The sequence below is a fragment of the Schistocerca serialis genome, chromosome 2, assembly GCF_023864345.2.
Source record: "Schistocerca serialis cubense isolate TAMUIC-IGC-003099 chromosome 2, iqSchSeri2.2, whole genome shotgun sequence".
Taxonomy (NCBI): Eukaryota; Metazoa; Arthropoda; class Insecta; order Orthoptera; family Acrididae; genus Schistocerca; species Schistocerca serialis.
In genome coordinates, this window is record NC_064639.1 from 986,258,326 (window position 1) to 986,269,170 (window position 10,845).

The 10,845-nt window shown below is 43.7% G+C and overlaps 1 non-coding gene across 1 annotated transcript; it reads left to right on the forward strand.

Annotated features, from left to right (window-relative positions):
- Nucleotides 1-10,558: 10,558 nt before the first annotated feature.
- Nucleotides 10,559-10,632, forward strand: Trnat-ugu (transfer RNA threonine (anticodon UGU)). The gene has a single exon. It is a non-coding gene; the product is annotated as a tRNA-Thr (tRNA).
- Nucleotides 10,633-10,845: the final 213 nt, after the last annotated feature.

Below are 10,845 nucleotides of genomic sequence, written 5' to 3' on the forward strand. Positions count from 1 at the left end.
CACATGCAGAGTGCTCGCAGCAATAAGCAATATAAAATTAATTAAAATATTATGCCATATAAACTGCATATAAAGTAAAAAGGGTGTGTCGATGGGGATTAGGTGACAGGAGGTACGAGGCACTAGGTTTCTACGCACAGTTCACTACAAGACCGTAATTACGAGCTGGTGGTTTGCGGTTGCGGAGCTGGCGCCCGGTAACGTCCAAGATGTGTTCCATCGTATTCAGATCAGGAGTGTTTAGTGGCCAAGAAATCATAGAGAGATCACTATCATACTGCTCAAAACAGCGTAGCACGATTTTGGCCTTGTGAAATAGACAGTTAGTCTTCTGGTAGATTCAGTAGCTGTCCGGGAAGATACCAAGCGTGAAGGGATGCAAGAGATAAGCAGTAATGTTCGCGTAGTTCACAGTTATATACTGTGGTGACAAAAATCATGGGACAGTTATATGCTCATATATAGATGGCGCTGGCATCGCGTACACAACATGTAAAAGAGCAGTACATTGGCAGACGTGTCATTTTTACCCAGGTGATTCAGATGAAAAAGTTTCCGTCGTGATTATGGCAGCACGACGGGAACTAACAGACACTACATTTCGGAAATCGTTAGGGAATTCAATACTCCGAGATCCAAAGTGTCAAGAGTGTGCCGAGAATACCAAATTTCAGGCATTACCTCTTACCACGGACAACGTTCCCCAAGGTAGTGTTATAGGCCCTTTGCTGTTCCTTATCTACATAAACGATTGGGAGGCAATCTGAGCAGCCGTCTTCGGTTGTTTGCATATGACGCTGTCGTTTATCGACTAATAAAGTCATCAGAAGATCAAAACAAACTGCAAAACGATTGAGAAAAAAATATCTGAATGGTGCGAAAAGTGGCACATGACTCTAAATAACGAAAAGTGTGAGCTCATCCGCATGAGTGCTAAAAGGAACTCGTTAAACTTTGGTTACACGATAAATCAGTCTAATCTAAAAGCCGTAAATTCAACTAAATACCTAGGTATTACACATACGAACAACTTAAATTGGAAAGAACACATAGAAAATGTTGTGGGGAAGGCTAACCAAAGGCTGCGTTTTATTGGCAGGACACTTAGAAAATGTAACAGACCTACATCTACATTTACACTCCGCAAGCCACCCAACGGTGTGTGGCGGAGGCCACTTTACGTGCCACTGTCATTACCTTCCTTTCCTGTTCCAGTCGCGTATGGTTCGCGGGAAGAACGACTGCCGGAAACCCTCCGTGCGCGCTCGAATCTCTCTAATTTTACATTCGTGATCTCTCTCCCCGGGAGGTATAAGTAGGGGGAAGCAATATATTCGATACCTCATCCAGAAACGCACCTTCTCTAAACCTGGACAGCAAGCTACACCGCGATGCAGAGCGCCTCTCTTGCAGAGTCTGCCACTTGAGTTAGCTAAACATCTCCGTAACGCTATCACGCTTACCAAATAACCCTGTGACGAAACGCGCCGCTCTTCTTTGGATCTTCTCTATCTGCTCCGTCAACCCGATCTGGTACGCATCCCACACTGATGAGCAATACTCGGGTATAGGTCGAACGAGTGTTTTGTAAGCCACCTCCTTTGTTGATGGACTACATTTTCTAAGGACTCTCCCAATGAATCTCAAGCTGGTTCACATGGTTCAAATGGCTCTGAGCACTATGTGACTTAACTTCTGAGGTCATCAATCGCCTAGAACTTAGAACTAATTAAACCTAACTAACCTAAGGATATCACACACATCCATGCCCGAGGCAGGATTCCAACCTGCTATCTTAGCGGTCGCTCGGCTCCAGACTGTAGCGCCTAGAACCGCACGGCCGGCTATCTCAAGCTGGCACCCGCCTTACCAACTAAGGACACTGCCTACACTACGCTTGTCCGTCCTGTTTTAGAATACTGCTGCGCAGTGTGGGATCCTTACCAGGCAGGACTGACGGAGGACATCGAAAAAATTCATAGAAAGACAGCCCGTTTTGTATTATCGCGAAGTATTTGAGAGAGTGTCACAAAAATGATACAGGATTTGGGCTGGAAATCATTAAAAGAAAGGCGTCTTTCGTTGAGACGGAATCTTCTCACGAAATCCCAATCACCAACTTTCTCCTCCGATTGAGAAAATATTTTGTTGACCCCGACCTACATAGGGCGGAACGATCACCATGATAAAATAAGGGAAATCAGAGCTCGCACGGAAAGATATACGTGTTCATTCTTTCCGCGCTATACGAGATTGGAATGATAGAGAATTGTAAAGGTGGTACGATGCACCCTCTGCCAGGCACTTAAATGTGATTTGCAGAATATCCATGTAGATGTAGATGCAGAACGCAGTAGCCGACGGCCTTCACTTGACGACCGCGAATAGCGGCGTTTGTGTTGAGTTGTCAGCACTAACAGGTAAGCAAAGCTGCGAGAAATAAATGCAGAAATCAGTTTGGTACGTACGACGTTCGGAAAGTGCGCCGAGATTGGGCGTTGATGGGCTATGGCAGCAAACGACCGCTGCGAGTAGCTTGCTAACAGCACGACATCGCCTGCAGCGCCTCTCCTGGTCTTGTGACCATACCGGTTGGACCGTAGACATCTCGAAAACCGTGGCCTGGTCAGGTGGGTCCCGATTCCATTTGGTAAGAGCTGATGGTTGGGTTTGACTGTGGCGCGTAGCCCACGAACCCAGGAACCCAAGTTGTCACCAAGGCACTTTGCAAGCTGGTGATGGCTCCTCAATGGTGTGGGCTGTGTTTGCGTGGAATGGACTGGGTCCTCGTTTACGTTCGGCTACACGGAGAGCACTGGCAGCCATTCATAAACTTCATTTTCCCAAACTACGATGGAATTTTCATGAATGACAATGCGCCATGTCACCAGACCGCTATTGTTCGCGACTAGTTTGAAGAACGAACTGGACAATTTGAGCCAATTATTTGGCTGCCCAGATCGCCCAACATTAATCCCATCAAACATTTATGAGACATAATGGAGAGGGAAAGCAGAAAGGTGGAAGGAGTATATAGAGGGTCTATACAGGGGCGATGTTCTTGAGGACAATATTATGGAAGTCGAAGAGGAGGTAGATGAAGATGAAATGGGAGATACGATACTGCGTGAAGAGTTTGACAGAGCACTGAAAGACCTGAGTCGAAACAAGGCCCCGGGAGTAGACAACATTCCATTGGAACTACTGACAGCCTTGGGAGCAGCCATCCCTGACAAAACTCTACCATCCGATGAGCAAGATGTATGAGACAGGCGAAATTCCCTCAGACTTCAAGAAGAATATAATAATTCCAACACCAAAGAAAGCAGTTTTGACAGATGTGAACTATCAGTTTAATAAGTCACAGCTGCAAAATACTAACGCGAATTCTTTACAGACGAATGGAAAAACTGGTAGAAGCCGACCTCGGGGAATATCAGTTTGGATTCTGTAGAAATGTTGGAACACGTGAGGCAATACTGACCCTACGACTTATCTTAGAAGAAAGATTAAGGAAAGGCAAACCTACATTTCTAGCATTTGTAGACTTAGAGAAAGCTTTTGACAATGTTGACTGGAATACTCTCTTTCAAATTCTGAAGGTGCCAGGGGTAAAATACAGGGAGCGAAAGGCTATTTACAATTTGTACAGAAATCAGATGGCAGTTATAAGAGTCGAGGGACATGAAAGGGAAGCAGTGGTTGGGAAGGGAGTGAGACAGGATTGTAGCCTCTCCCTGATGCTATTCAATCTGTATATTGAGCAAGCAGAAAAGGAAAAAAAAGAAAAGTTTGGAGAAGGTATTAAAATCCATGGAGAAGAAATAAAAACATTGAGGTTCACCGATGACATTGTAATTCTGTCAGAGACAGCAAAGGACTTGGAAGAGCAGTTGAACGGAATGGACAGTGTCTTGAAAGGAGGATATAAGATGAACATCAGCAAAAGCAAAACGAGGATAATGGAATGTAGTCGAATTAAGTCGGGTGATTGTGAGGGAATTAGATTAGGAGATGAGACACGTAAAGTAGTAAAGGAGTTTTGCTATTTGGAGAGCAAAATAACTGATGATGGTCGAAGTAGAGAGGATATAAAATGTTGACTGGCTATGGTAAGGAAAGCGTTTCTGAAGAAGAGAAATTTGTTAACATCGTGTATTGATTTAAGTGTCAGGAAGTGGTTTCTGAAAGTACTTGTATGGAGTGTAGCCATGTATGGAAGTGAAACATTGACGATAAATAGTTTAGACAAGAAGAGAATAGAAGGTTTCAAAATGTGGCGCTACAGAAGAATGCTGAAGACTAGATGGGTAGATCACATAACTAATGATGAGGTATTGAATAGAATTGGGGAGCAGAGGAGTTTGTGGCACAACTTGACTAGAAGAAGGGATCGGTTGGTAGGACATATTCTGAGGCATCAAGGGATCACCAATTTGGTACTGGAGGGCAGCGTGGAGGGTAAAAATCGTAGAGGGAGACCAAGAGATGGATACACTAAGCAGATTCAGAAGGATGTAGGCTACAGTAGGTACTGGGAGATGATGAGGCTTGCACAGGATAGAGTAGCATGGAGAGCTGCATCAAACCAGTCTCAGGACTGAAGACCACAACAACAACAACAATGGAGAGGTCAGTTCGTACACAAAATCCTGCACCAGCAACACTTTCGCAATTGTGGAATAGAGGCTGTATGGTTCAGTATTTCTTCAGGGAACTTCCAACGACTTGTTGAGTCCATGCCACGTCGAGTTGCTGCACTACGCTGGGCAAACGGAGGTCGGACACGATATTAGGAGGTATCCCATAACTTCTGTCACTCCAGTGTAATACAGCCTTCGATCACTACCACAGGTGCGATGCAAACCCAGATGAACGTTCCCAGAACATAATACTGCTCCCATCAGCTTGCGTCCGTGGCAGCGTTCGTTTTGAAGATGGCGAAGGCAGTCATCGTCCTGACGTAACAAGAAATGTGAGTCATGCTTCATGTGACACATTTGCATTGTTTCATGCTCCAATCTTGATGATCCGTGCTCCAGTCTTGTTGACCCATGCCCACGGCAGTCGTTATTAACGACTTCACTGGGTCAACGTGGGAACACATGTGGGCTGTCTGCTGCGGAGTGCCATGTTGAACAATATGTGCTGTATGATGTGTTACGAAACACCTGCGCATGCACCTGAAATGTAATCTGCCCTCTTCTGGTAGAGTCATTTCCGACTTCCCTACTCCATCTGGGGAAGGTGCATGCAAAGAAAAGTTGTCGGTAGGCTTCCTCATCAGCACAAATGCCTCTGGTTTTCTCGTCGAGATCTTTTTTCAAGAAGTATGTGGAAGGAAGTAGTATGTTGGCCAACTCTTCTTCGCATATGCGCTTTTGAAATGTTAGCAGAAACCTCTCCGGGATGCACAGTGCTTCTCTTCTAGCGTCTGTCACTAGAATGTCTAACCTCCGTAAAGGTTCGATTACATTTGCAAACGACACGTTCGCGAGCGGCTCACGAACCGCTCAAAGAAAAAGAAAATTGTCTTGGAGAGCTTCGTCTGAGCTCTCAAGCGGCGCTCGCGGGCCCGTAGACACTTAGAGCTCGCAATAATCCGTCATCGCTGACAATCGGAGCATTCGTTTGTGTTCATTGGAAAACCCAAAGCAGGTGGCTAAGGCCGAGCAGATCACGCGCTCTCACGAGCAACGTACACACTTGAGAGTTGATGTGCTCACGAATGGCTCTTGATCCTCTCGGCTCGCAGTGCGTACTCACCTTAAACCACTCGCGCTTAGCAAACGAGCTTGTGACGAAACGAGCTGCTCTGCGTTGGATCTTCCGTGACTCTTCTATTAATCCGACCTGGTAAACGATACTCCTGTAATTGATCTATTGTAAAAAGATGCAGTATTGGAATATACATGATTCTGAAGAGAACTAGGTCGATTCTTGCATATGGTAACAATAAGTAACAATGATTGTCTTTGGTAAACAAATAAATTTCGGTTTTTTATACGTAGAGGCGTATGTCAATAATCAATAAATTTAACTTGCTTGATAAACACTGATGGAAAAAAAATCACAGCACTAAGAAGGAGTTGTGTAACATAAACGAAAGTTGATAGGCATGTTTCTGCATCTGAAATACGAAGTCTATTCAAATTTCGCACCAGTTTTAATGTTGATGCATTAATTTGTTCTGAAAGCGGTGCTGATATTCAAGATAATAAAAGCGGGTTAAAAGCCGTGAGCTATCTGGGGAAGTTATCCTTGCATTACTGAGCAACTGTTTCACCAGGTATCCAGTCTAGCTTACCAAATTGCCAACCAGACTAACATTAATTATAACGAAAGGAGAAAATGTAAAAATGCAGTAAATGAAGCATGCAAAAAGGAATACAAACGTCTCAAAAATGAGATCGACAGGAAGTGCAAAACGGCTAAGCATGGATGGCAGAGGGCAAATGTAAGGATGTAGAGGCTTACCTCACTAGGGGTAAGATAGATACTGCCCACAGGAAAATTAAAGAGACCTTTGGAGATAGGAGAACCACTTGTATGAATATCAAGAGCTCAGATGCCAACCCACTTCTAAGCAAAGAAGGGAAGGCAGAAAGGTGGAAGGAGTATATAGAGGGTTTATACAAGGGCGATGTTCTTGAGGACAATATTATGGAAATGGAAGAGGATGTGGATGAAGATGAAATGGGAGATACGATACTGCGTGAAGAGTTTGACAGAGCACTGAAAGACCTGAGTCGAAACAAGGCCCCCGGAGTAGACAACATTCCATTAGAACTACTGACGGCCTTGGGAGAGCCAGTCCTGACAAAACTCTACCATCTGGTGAGCAGGATGTATGAGACAGGCGAAATACCCTCAGACTTCAAGAAGAATATAATAATTCCAATCCCAAAGAAAGCAGGTGTTGACAGATGTGAAAATTACCGAACTATCAGTTTAATAAGTCACAGCTGCAAAATACTAACGCGAATTCTTTACAGACGAATGGAAAAACTGGTATAAGCGGACCTCGGGGAAGATCAGTTTGGATTCCGTAGAAATGTTGGAACACGTGAGGCAATACTAACCTTACGACCTATCTTAGAAGAAAGATTAAGAAAAGGCAAACCTACGTTTCTAGCATTTGTAGACTTAGAGAAAGCTTTTGACAATGTTGACTGGAATACTCTCTTTCAAATTCTGAAGGTGGCAGGGGTAAAATACAGGGAGCGAAAGGCTATTTACAATTTGTACAGAAGTCAGATGGCAGTTATAAGACTCGAGGGACATGAAAGGGAAGCGGTGGTTGGGAAGGGGGTGAGACAGGGTTGTAGCCTCTCCCTGATGTTATTCAATCTGTATGTTGAGCAAGCAGTAAAGGAAACAAAAGAAAAATTCAGAGTAGGTATTAAAATCCATGGAGAAAAAATAAAAACTTTGAGGTTCACCGACGACATTGTAATTCTGTCAGAGACAGCAGAGGACTTAGCAGAGCAGTTGAACGGAATGGATAGTGTCTTGAAAGGAGGATATAAGATGAACATCAACAAAAGCAAAACGAGGATAATGGAATGTAGTCAAAGTAAGTCGGGTGATGCTGAGGGAATTAGATTAGGAAATGAGGCACTTAAAGTAGTCAAGGAGTTTTGCTATTTGGGAGCAAAATAACTGATGATGGTCGATGTAGAGAGGATATAAAATGTAGACTGGCAATGGCAAGGAAATCGTTTCTGAAGAAGAGAAATTTGTTAACATCGAGGATAGATTTAAGTGTCAGGAAGTCGTTTCTGAAAGTATTTGTATGGAGTGTAGCCATGTATGGAAGTGAAACATGGACGATAAGTAGTATGGACAAGAAGAGAATAGAAGCTTTCGAAATGTGGTGCTACAGAAGAATGCTGAAGATAAGGTGGGTAGATCACATAACTAATGATGAGGTATTGAATAGAATTGGGGAGAAGAGAAGTTTGTGGCACAACTTGACTAGAAGAAGGGATCGGTTGGTAGGACATGTTTTGAGGCATCAAGGGACCACAAATTTAGCATTGGAGGGCAGCGTGGAGGGTAAAAGTCGTAGAGGGAGACCAAGAGATGAATACACTAAGCAGATTCAGAAGGATGTAGGTTGCATTAGGTACTGGGAGATGAAGAAGCTGGCACAGGATAGAGTGGCATGGAGAGCTGCATCAAACCAGTCTCAGGACTGAAGACCATAACAACACAAGACAGCCGGTGATATATATACATAAATAGAGAATTTAAATAAAAAGAAATTAATCAGTTTATATTTGGACATTTATTTTAACTTTGATCATTGTTCCGTTAAAATTTCAGAATATTAAACTTGATTCATAACTAAACTGGTGCCTTATTTAGGGTTGTGAAAATGTGAGTTGGTAAACTTATGGAACACATCAAATATGGAGAAAAGATTGGGAGACTACATACAACACTGCATTCATAAAATAACACACGGAGAACGTTGAAACATATGCAAGCGGAAATTAACCACAATCAACCGTTCAATTTTCACCCAAAGAAGCTACGTTCGTACCGCAATCCTGTCCGTCATGAAACTACCACACACTGGTATACTAAATTCATACTAAATCTCTGTTAAATCTTCCCGAAAAGAATAGCTGAGGGCTACTTTGATGCTTACACCACATGCTTCACGTGGTCAACTTGGTTTACACAAAGAGTGTAAATCCACAATAATTTTGATCATTAAAATAAATTACATCGAAACGCAATTTACAAAAGAGAAACCTCGAACTGGTTACTATCGTCTTACTATTAACCTGATGGGTCAAACAATTGTATAAGCACGTGGTACTGGTCGCACAAAGTACACCCCATGTGGGTTGAACATAAAGAAAATTTTCTATATTTAAAAATATTGTCAAGACGAGACGTTATAATCTCACGCACATTCGCATTTAAGATTGATGATCTTAGTTAGAGTTACGGGTCATCCACACGTGGTTCCACTTTACTCACAAAGTAATGACAAAGCAAATACTGGAAGATATTCTGAACTTCACATTCGAATTACACTGCGTTGCAATTTAAGATAACATTAGATGTTTTAGATCTAAACCTGAAATAAAGGTGATTAAATATATAAAGACAGTAACCGTTCTCGAAAGAACAGAATACTGCTGATTACCGTGCAGCTTTTCCCTGGATTAAATGATGACTAACTGAAACCCTCAGCTGCCGACAGGTGTTGTTGATATACCTCGATGTGAACAGCTGAAAATGTGTGCCCCGACCGGGACTCGAACCCGGGATCTCCTGCTTACATGGCAGACGCTCTATCCATCTTTTTTTTTATTATTCAAGGTAAATCAAATACAGGAAATAAAAACCAACAGGTCGTTTTCGAACATTTTTGCATCACCCTTCTTATCCACATTCCACCTCTAGTGATAGGGCGATTATTGCTCACACAGTAATCTGATACAAATAACAAGTTATATACCTAACCAATTTGGTTGAAACTAGGGCACCTTGTCACGGTTCGCGCCGCTCGCCCCGTCGGTGGTTCCAGTCTTTCCTTGGTCGTGTGTGTGTGTGTAGTATTATTTAGTATAAGTTAAGAAACTTCCTGGCAGATAAAAACTGTGTTCCCGACCGAGACTCGAACTCGGGACCTTTGCCTTTCGCGGGCAAGTGCGCTACCAGTTTTTTTTTTTTTTTTTTTTTTTTTACTAATGTACCGCTGCAGGAGCAGGACGACGGGTAGGGCAGGGGTCGACACCCGAAGCCTGGCCATCCCGCCGCCACGCCCAAGCAACGTGTTCGAGTTCGAGGATCGAAGGATCAGGAAGGGCCATCTGAGCCACCGAGGACACAGACGAATAGCGCAACTGCAGGGACTTATCCCTTGCACGCTTCCCGTGAGACTCACATTCCCAACTGTGCACAATTCTACATATGTAATGTATGTACCTTATAGACATTTGCCCATTCACTCATTACTCGCGCACGCTTTGGCGATTCCCGTAAGAGTTTGGGCAGTCTGTGCGCATTCGCACAGACGAAGATCAATGGCTGGGTAGCCTTTAACTATATATATGAAGACCGTAACTGTTCTCGAAAGAACAGAATACTGCTGATGACCGTGCAGCTTTTCCCTGGAATAAATGATGACTAACTGAAACTCTCAGCTGCCGACAGGTGTTGTTGATATACACATTTTCAGCTGTCCACATCGAGGTATATCAACAACACCTGTCGGCAGCTGAGGGTTTCAGTTAGTCATCATTTATTCCAGGGAAAAGCTGCACGGTCATCAGCAGTATTCTGTTCTTTCGAGAACAGTTACTGTCTTCATATATATAGTTAAAGGCTACCCAGCCATTGACCTTCGTCTGTGCGAATGCGCACAGACTGCCCAAACTCTTACGGGAATCGCCAAAGCGTGCGCGAGTAATGAGTGAATGGGCAAATGTCTATAAGGTACTTACATTACATATGTAGAATTGTGGACAGTTGGGAATGTGAGTCTCACGGGAAGCGTGCAAGGGATAAGTCCCTGCAGTCGCGCTATTCGTTTGTGTCCTCGGTGGCTCAGATGGATAGAGCGTCTGCCGTGTAAGCAGGAGATCCCGGGTTCGAGTCCCGGTCGGGGCACACATTTTCAGCTGTCCACATTGAGGTATATCAACAACACCTGTCGGCAGCTGAGGGTTTCAATTAGTCATCATTTATTAAAGCTGATTAAATTTTCAGTTAGGCTGAACTTAAGAAATCCATTGTCCTACGGACTTAGCAGAGACGCTCTTAGGCGGAGATCTTACCACCTCAGACGCTCGCTGCGGACCGACTGCGTGGGCCCCTACAGAG